The sequence below is a fragment of the Cupressus sempervirens genome, chromosome 3 (genome assembly GCF_028749045.1).
Source record: "Cupressus sempervirens isolate cs-2001-9-10 chromosome 3, ASM2874904v1, whole genome shotgun sequence".
Lineage (NCBI taxonomy): Eukaryota > Viridiplantae > Streptophyta > Pinopsida > Cupressales > Cupressaceae > Cupressus > Cupressus sempervirens.
In genome coordinates, this window is record NC_143120.1 from 426,550,090 (window position 1) to 426,557,928 (window position 7,839).

General features: G+C 31.4%; 1 pseudogene; it reads left to right on the top strand.

The window, feature by feature from the left end:
- Positions 1–4,800: 4,800 nt before the first annotated feature.
- LOC149566841 (short-chain type dehydrogenase/reductase pseudogene) lies at positions 4,801–5,752 on the top strand (annotated as a pseudogene).
- The last annotated feature ends 2,087 nt before the right edge of the window (positions 5,753–7,839 follow it).

The following is a 7,839-nucleotide window of genomic DNA, read 5'->3' on the forward strand; positions in this document are numbered from 1 at the left end:
AATAAAATTTAAAAAACTAAGAATAAAGTTGATAACTACCCAACCTAAGGAATACAAAAGTAAAACAATAAAACTAATACCATTAAACCTATAAATCTATATAATTAGTATATTTAATTACTAAAATTTAAATTTTATAAATTAAGTTATAATTGTATTTATGTAATTTGTTAATTAAATTAGAAACATATTTTTTATTGATTAGAATTTAGTAGGGTTTTTCTTCTTTCCTAGTAATTTTTGTACAACAAAATCTCCTAATATGTGTTTTGTTAATTTGTAGCTTTCAAAATAATTTTTACTTAAATTGATTACTAGAGTGGGAGTATTAAAGATATTACTTTTTCTTACTTTAGTTATAATATACCATCTGGATAATTTTGTATTTTTTTTTTATTTCACATGTTTATATAAATATAAGGAGATAGATGTAGAGAAAGATATGTATATGTAAATCAAATAAAGATAGACAAAGATGGATAGATGTAGCTAGAGCTAGAGGAATCGAGAAAGCTAGAAAGAGGTAAATATTATAAATAGGTAGATAGAGTTATAGAAAGAATTGGATAAAGAGACATAGAGTTGCTCACAAAGTGTAATGTCATTTTTCATTATCTGTCCCTCTCCTTTTCACATATATTTTTTCGTAATTGATCTTTAGTATATCTTTGGCACACCTATTACACATAGTCTACAACACATCGATAAATTTATGAGTCTCTTATGTGGGAGGTCTTAGGCTCGAGTCTACTCAAGCTGAATAAATAATAATAATTAATCATAACACATAATAATAAACAATCTTAGCTTGAGCCTCTTACCGTTTTTTTTTTTAAAAATCACACACAAACAAATCCATAAATTATGTGCACTTAATTACTGATACTTTTCAGCTAGTTCAATTATATATTCTTCTTATAAACTAAATAAGTTGATATTTTTGAAATCTACTATTAACAAAAACAAAGGATTATTATTTTTGTTACGTGTTGTTAAAACTAGGATATGAAAATACACCGACATAAAAACTATTATATCTAAGAAGTCGACATTAATAATAACATGACCATTTTTCTACCCCTAATAAAAGAATCCTAAAGAGGATGCTATTTCATTTCTATTAGAATGTAATGATTTAATTACTAAATATTATTCTATGATTTGGGTAGTAAGTTGATTCATATTTAAAGAAAATAACAAAAGAGCCTACATAATTGAAGTGTGTAATGTGGGTTTTTAATACATATAATTTAAAATTTTGTTGTAGATCTATGGTTATTTTGGGAACAAGATTTCTTTGGATCTCATCTTCGCCCTCGTTAAACACTAGGTTAATTAATTTTGTAGTCTTCAATTAATTTTACATTCATTAGTTCATTGAGCCATATGTATTTAGTGGTTTCTATCAATAAACTAAATATTATTAATTTAACAACAATAGCCTAATAAGATTGTATAACTGAAACACAGGAATACATCATCATATACTATTTTGGAAATCACATCAATATTAAATCTAGAATTTAAATATCTTATTTTATCGGTAATTTTCTTATACATTAATCAATATGTTTCCAAATCATATTCAATCTACAATTATTAAGAAGATTATTATTTTCATACTTTTATGTCATTATCAATCTCTACTACTTGTTAAATTACTATGAATATACTTTTATACCATAATCATCTTGAAGTAGTGAGTTTCACAGTACTCATGCTAGAGAAGGGTGCGGTGAACAATTTCTCCATATTTTGTGAAGTTTCAAATCATCCTGGTAGAGACTATTGTTATAAGGTGACAAATGTGTTTGTTAGAAAATTTGTTTTAAATACTACATTTCCTTAAATTTATTGCATTTCCTTAAATTTATTGCTCAGGTTTTTGGATTGGATGGTTATGAATTCTACAATAATTTTCATGATTTAAATCAAGGGAAAACAACCGAGTTATCTATTGGACCTAGGAGTTGTTAGATAGTAGAACATGTCTGCAACACAACCTCCAACTCCTTGCAACAAGGACTTTGGGAGCTACAGTTTGTCAAGATTTCCTTCGAAAGACAGAGGAGCAGAAAAATTGTTCCTTGGATTCTTAAGAATTGTTCAAAAGTTCATGAGGAATGATAAAAATGTTTCTTTTGTACTTTGATACTAATGGTGCATTGTTGCATTTGGATTCTCTTGTGGAACCGTAGGGGTATAATGGAGATGTCAAAATTCACATTGCAAACATAATTTGCTAAAAAAATTAAAAAAATCAATGGACGAACAATCTTCAATAATCGATCATTGACCTTAAACTTCCAACCGCTGATGTGCTCAAAACAACAAATAGTAAAAATTGTAGTCCTATGTTTTGATTCTTCTAGGATATGAATCTAGTGAAATTTACAAGGCTACCAAAAATCTAAACTTATGTTGAGGAATGAATGCTTCAAAAATTGCACGGTTGTTCGTCTCTTCCATGCACTCTTTTAAAGATACCACAAAGAGACTTGAATGTAAGCAACTCCGTAAGAGATGAATAGAGAGGAGATTTAAAGGGAAGGGATACTCAAATGTCTTATAACACAACATATGATCTCTCTCTCTCTCTCTCACACACACACACACATCATATAATCACACACACAAACATACACATATTTACAAAATATAATGAATTTAAATTTTTTTAACTTTCTTACAAATATAATTATTTTTAAAAGGCTATATTATTAATAGAATAAGTACCCAGTGCTAAAAGAACAATTTCTCTCAAATATAAATGCTTCCTTAAATACTTTAATCCTTGTATCCTTGTTTAATAACTAATCTTTGAGCTAAAACTTTTAACCAATTTTATTTGAAAATATAGTTTATTGACAATACGAAAAATAAGATAACATTGAAAAACCATTCAACCCCTAAGATCCACTTCAATTATATATTACCTATTCATGGTAGAATAAATCTTTCCACTAGTATGAATAGTTCCTCTATTGTTGGTGTTGGCTCTAGAATATATAGAGACCACTCACAATTGTATAGGTCTTAACCATACAAATGAACAAATTTGGGAACTCTCACTCCGCTCGGCATCTTCAAATGTAACGGCTCAATTTTAGGGTGATATGAGAAATCGACATCTGCCATGGGCTCGACTTCATTAAGACCTGTGAGTTGGGAAATCGGTCTAAAGGCGAAGTGAGGCATTGAAAATCTCTGAGTATGCCTAGCTTTCAAAATGGAATGCAATGGAAGTGACGATTCCTCTGCTGCAATTGTCCGTTGAGAGATGTTGAGTAGCAGTGAAGAGTTTGTTGGAATTATAGAGACTACTCCCACTGTCCCACACAGGCGGTGACTCGATCTTAGGTTGTGTTGATGTTGAAGTTCGTCTACAGTGGAAATTGTGCTGATGCACCGTTGGATTTGTGTACTCTGATAGCGCAAATAAGAGACTACAGAACGAAGAGAAATGGAAGAGAATGATGTGCCCCATGTAATCGCTTTACTTCACAATCGGTTTGCCCTCCCCATGGGTCTTTGTAATACACTTCCCTTGTATTTGGTCCATTAACTAATAACAGTCTTTAATGCTCGACCACTGTTTACAGCTTCATGATCGAATACTTGTGGAGGATGAATGCCCAGCTCATCATTAATCGTTAACTTATTTTGACCAATTGTACACTAACTTCTCCACAACCTCCTTCAATAACACATAATTTAAATAAACAGAGATATTTCCAAAGCCTGGGAGACAGTGGACGACCATTGTGCAGTCTTTAACCGTCGATTATTATACCAAATATATTGATTGATGTTGTACTTTGCCATTGACGCCTGTCTATCCATTTATTACTGTAAGAGGATAGTAGATGGTTTTTAAGTGTACAGATTGATAATTTACAGGCTGGCAGGCTTGGGAATTCGCTTACTGATGTGAAAAGCTAAAGATTTATAGATTATTGACTGAGTGTGGAATCCGAATGAGTTATATTTAGTGTTTTTCGTTTTAGTTCCCACCGTTTATTTATGCTGACGTCGGTTCTCTCCGTTTCGGGTGTTTCAGATATGAGTGTTCTATCTGCTGATTAATTTTCCAAGGGCAAAGAGATTTATTGCTTTCTGTTGAAGTTAGCGAGGTTCGAACCAGGAGCCTTCTTTCAGGTTAGTACCGTTGTTCTCCAGAGGCCCCTCAGGACCATTGATCTGCTTTCCTGTTAATTGAGATGAATCTGGTGGTTCTGTCGACCATTGAAGGATTTTGTTTACCTTGTTGAATAGAATTTTCCAAGGATGCTTTTGGTTTTCATCATTTTGTTTAATTGAAGCAAAATCAATCATTTGCTTGGCATCAGAAATTTCATTATTCTGTCGATTTAGGTATTCTTTGTAGTTCGGCTTCTATCAATTGCCGTGAAATTGATCGCGGTTTGCCTGCTATAGTGGCGTTTTAGCGATATTGAAGTGCATTTTTCATTGCTTAGGTATACTCAAACTTTTTCTTCTGTTAATTGACATATTTCATCTGCCATCGAAGGGTCCTTTGAGATGGATAAGAAAATTCCACAATAGTTTTGCAATAAATAAATAAAACCATTACCATACACGATCTGCTTTGGTCACTCCGGATAAGAAATGATCTGTTTGGCCATTTAAGTCTTGAAAAACCAAAAAATACAATCAGATTTGGGCGTCAACCGATTGTCTTGGTCGTGAGCTATGAGTTGGCCGATGAGGCTTTCGTAGTAGAAGTCTCTCTTTGCCAGCAGATCGCCCTTACGCTGAATCCATAGTGTTTTGTACGTCATGCGTTATGATGAAAAGGTGAAAATCGATCGACGGTTAACATTGCTTCAATGGCAGTCATTCGCTCTACATGATTTTCCATCATTGGATTCAAATTTTTGCTCCTCACATTCAAATAGGGAACTCCTACGGCGTAATTAATCTATAAATAATGGATATTTTAGTTTACTTTGCTATGTAATAAAAATATTAAATTTACGGAGCCGTGACCTGCAAGGCTGATGTTTCCAAGGCGATCGAAGTACCCAAGGCCTTCGATGTGGCTGACAAAGCATTCGGTGCAGTGCACATTCTGGTTAACTGCACGGGCGTTCTCAACCCAAAATACCCTCCCCTGGTGGAAACCCCCGAAGAATCATGGGAGTCTACCTTCAATGTTAACTGCGAAGGAGTCTTCCTCTGCTCGAGAGAAGCCGCCAACAGACTGGTCAAAAATGGTGGGGGTCGCATAATAAATTTGAGCAGCTTCGTTGTAGGGTTACTTAGGGTTGGATACGAGGCTAGCAAGGCCGCTGTGGAGACAATGACCAAAATATTGGCGAGAGAATTGAGGGGCACCAAGATAACTAAGGAGGTTTCCTTGGAACACCTGGGTGAGGTTGGTGATGTGGCGCCCATTGTTGCATTCGTGGCCAGTGATGAAGGAGAGTGGATCAATGCACAGGTTGTTCGGGTGAACGGTGGCCCTCCCTTATTAGGGCATCAGGTCAAGTTAGGGTTTTATTTGAAATCATTAATTAGATTCTCTTCTATGTGGATTAGGGTTTATAGGAAGATACTTAGGAAGCATCCACAGGTGAGGTATCTGAATTCTAAAACATTAATCTGGGTAGAGTTGTGTAATTGGACAAGGGCTGTTAGCCTGGTGTCAAGCTTAAAATTATGCTACAAATTTATTGTATTGCCCAGGCATAGGAATGTGCTTGTGCTTTGCAAATTGGTTCTGCTGTGATTTCGAAGATTGCCAGATTTGGATTCATTACAAGTTATTGTAAATCACTTTGTAAGTCAATTCTATCAAATTTTCACAACCTATTAGTTAAAATTTTTTTTAAAAAAATATTAAATTTATTAATGAGCAAAAAGTTAAAATATTGGATATAAAATAAAAATTATAAATATAGATATTAAAGTTTACATACTATTTAGTTATATATTCATTAAATTAAAACTTTAAATAAAATATATAATTATATTATTTTCTTAAGTTTAAATTTGTATATAGTAAATATAATTATATAACTATTGGCATTACAACTATTATTTACAATTGAATCTTCTTTGTTGTAATAAAATTATTATTGATTTATAAATTGGTTATAAGTTTGATTTCATATATACTTAGTTTAATTTATAAATTGATTATAAGTTTGATTTTTCATAATACCATTAGAGAGCTCCATCCATTGTGTGTGTCTACACACACACACTCAATATTATAGTTATTTAAATTTAATCATAAATTAATGTAGTATGTTACTAATTTTCTATTAATCTATTCTATTTTTCTTATTAGGCTAGACTCATGCTGTAACATAGCTCTTGTTTAAGATTATACTATTTTGCAATAGTTCCAATATTGAATTATACATGAATAATTTTATTAGTCAATTATTTGTTATTATAATTCATTGCTAAAATGTTTTTTCCTATTTATTTTGACTATGATATGCTTAAAAGTGGAGTCATTTTATTTTTTGTAAAAGAAGTCAAACTATAATTAAAATAATTGAAAAATGTGTACAATAAGCATTATACAACTGCAAAACATAAACCATAAAGGAGACATTTTACCATATACAAATTGCATGAAGTAATAACAAAAGAAAATAATTCACATAGCATGTTGACCCAATTATTATATATAAGTATTACGAAGTATATTGTACTCTATTAACATTATACAAATACATACTTGTCATAATATATAACTATTATAAATTTTAGTGACATTATAGTATATTCATAATGTCACTACTAATAATTATATTACTACTAATAATTATATTACTTATTCATTACAAATACACTTATCATCCATCCTAGTACTAATCCAACTGGAAGATGTTTAATCATGGAGTTTTCTCTGACATTAAAAACCCACTTAACTTGTTTCCTTATCTTCAAAGCCAACAAAAAATTTCTTCCATCAATTAAAAATATGAAGACTAGTCTCATTCTAGTGCTTTGTGCTACTCCTAAGACACATTCATGTTGTCATTAATGTCAAATAATTAATGATGAAGGAAGAAGATATTAGTTGGTGAACATTGTGATTGAATTTCATTCTTTTGTCTAAGCACAAGGAAAGGGAGAAGTATAATTTTTTCTGTTATAATCGAGCTTAATACATACCAAATAATTTAATATTAATCGAACACAAAATATATTGAGCATTGCAAGCATAATCAAGTCTGAATGATGTTAAGTGACAACATAACTACCTAGCATAAACACAATTTACAATGAGCTATACAAGGGGAATATAAATGTTTATAATGACACCAAAATCAATGTAAAATGAACCAACCAAGTAGGAAAAATGATTTACATAGATTGAGGTAAAGATTTTGAAAGATTTATTGGTAAATGTGTACTGATTGTTTATGATTTCAAGGTAGATAAGGCCAATGAAATGACAAAAAGGAAAAGTATGGAACAAGGATTATTCTAGATCATTGATTTCAATCTATAGCATATTCTAAAGAATTCTAAAATACTAGTTATGTCAAAACTCATAAGAGGTAAAATGAAAACTATTTAAAGTTGTTCTTGAGATGAAATACCAATATATTAATAGTACTTATGTTATGTTGAGAAGAAATATGCTAGAAGAATGAATTGTTGAACCTAACAAAGTTTAGAGATTCAAGCAACATAAGGAAGGACTTTATATCAGCCACTAGATGGGAAAAATCAGTGAGAAAAAGAGGGATATGATTGGCTAAGTAATTTGCATTCATACAAATAAATTTCATTGATATTCTCTAGCCATTGTAGTAGATTAAATCCTTTCACGAGGTTGACCAAACACTCTGA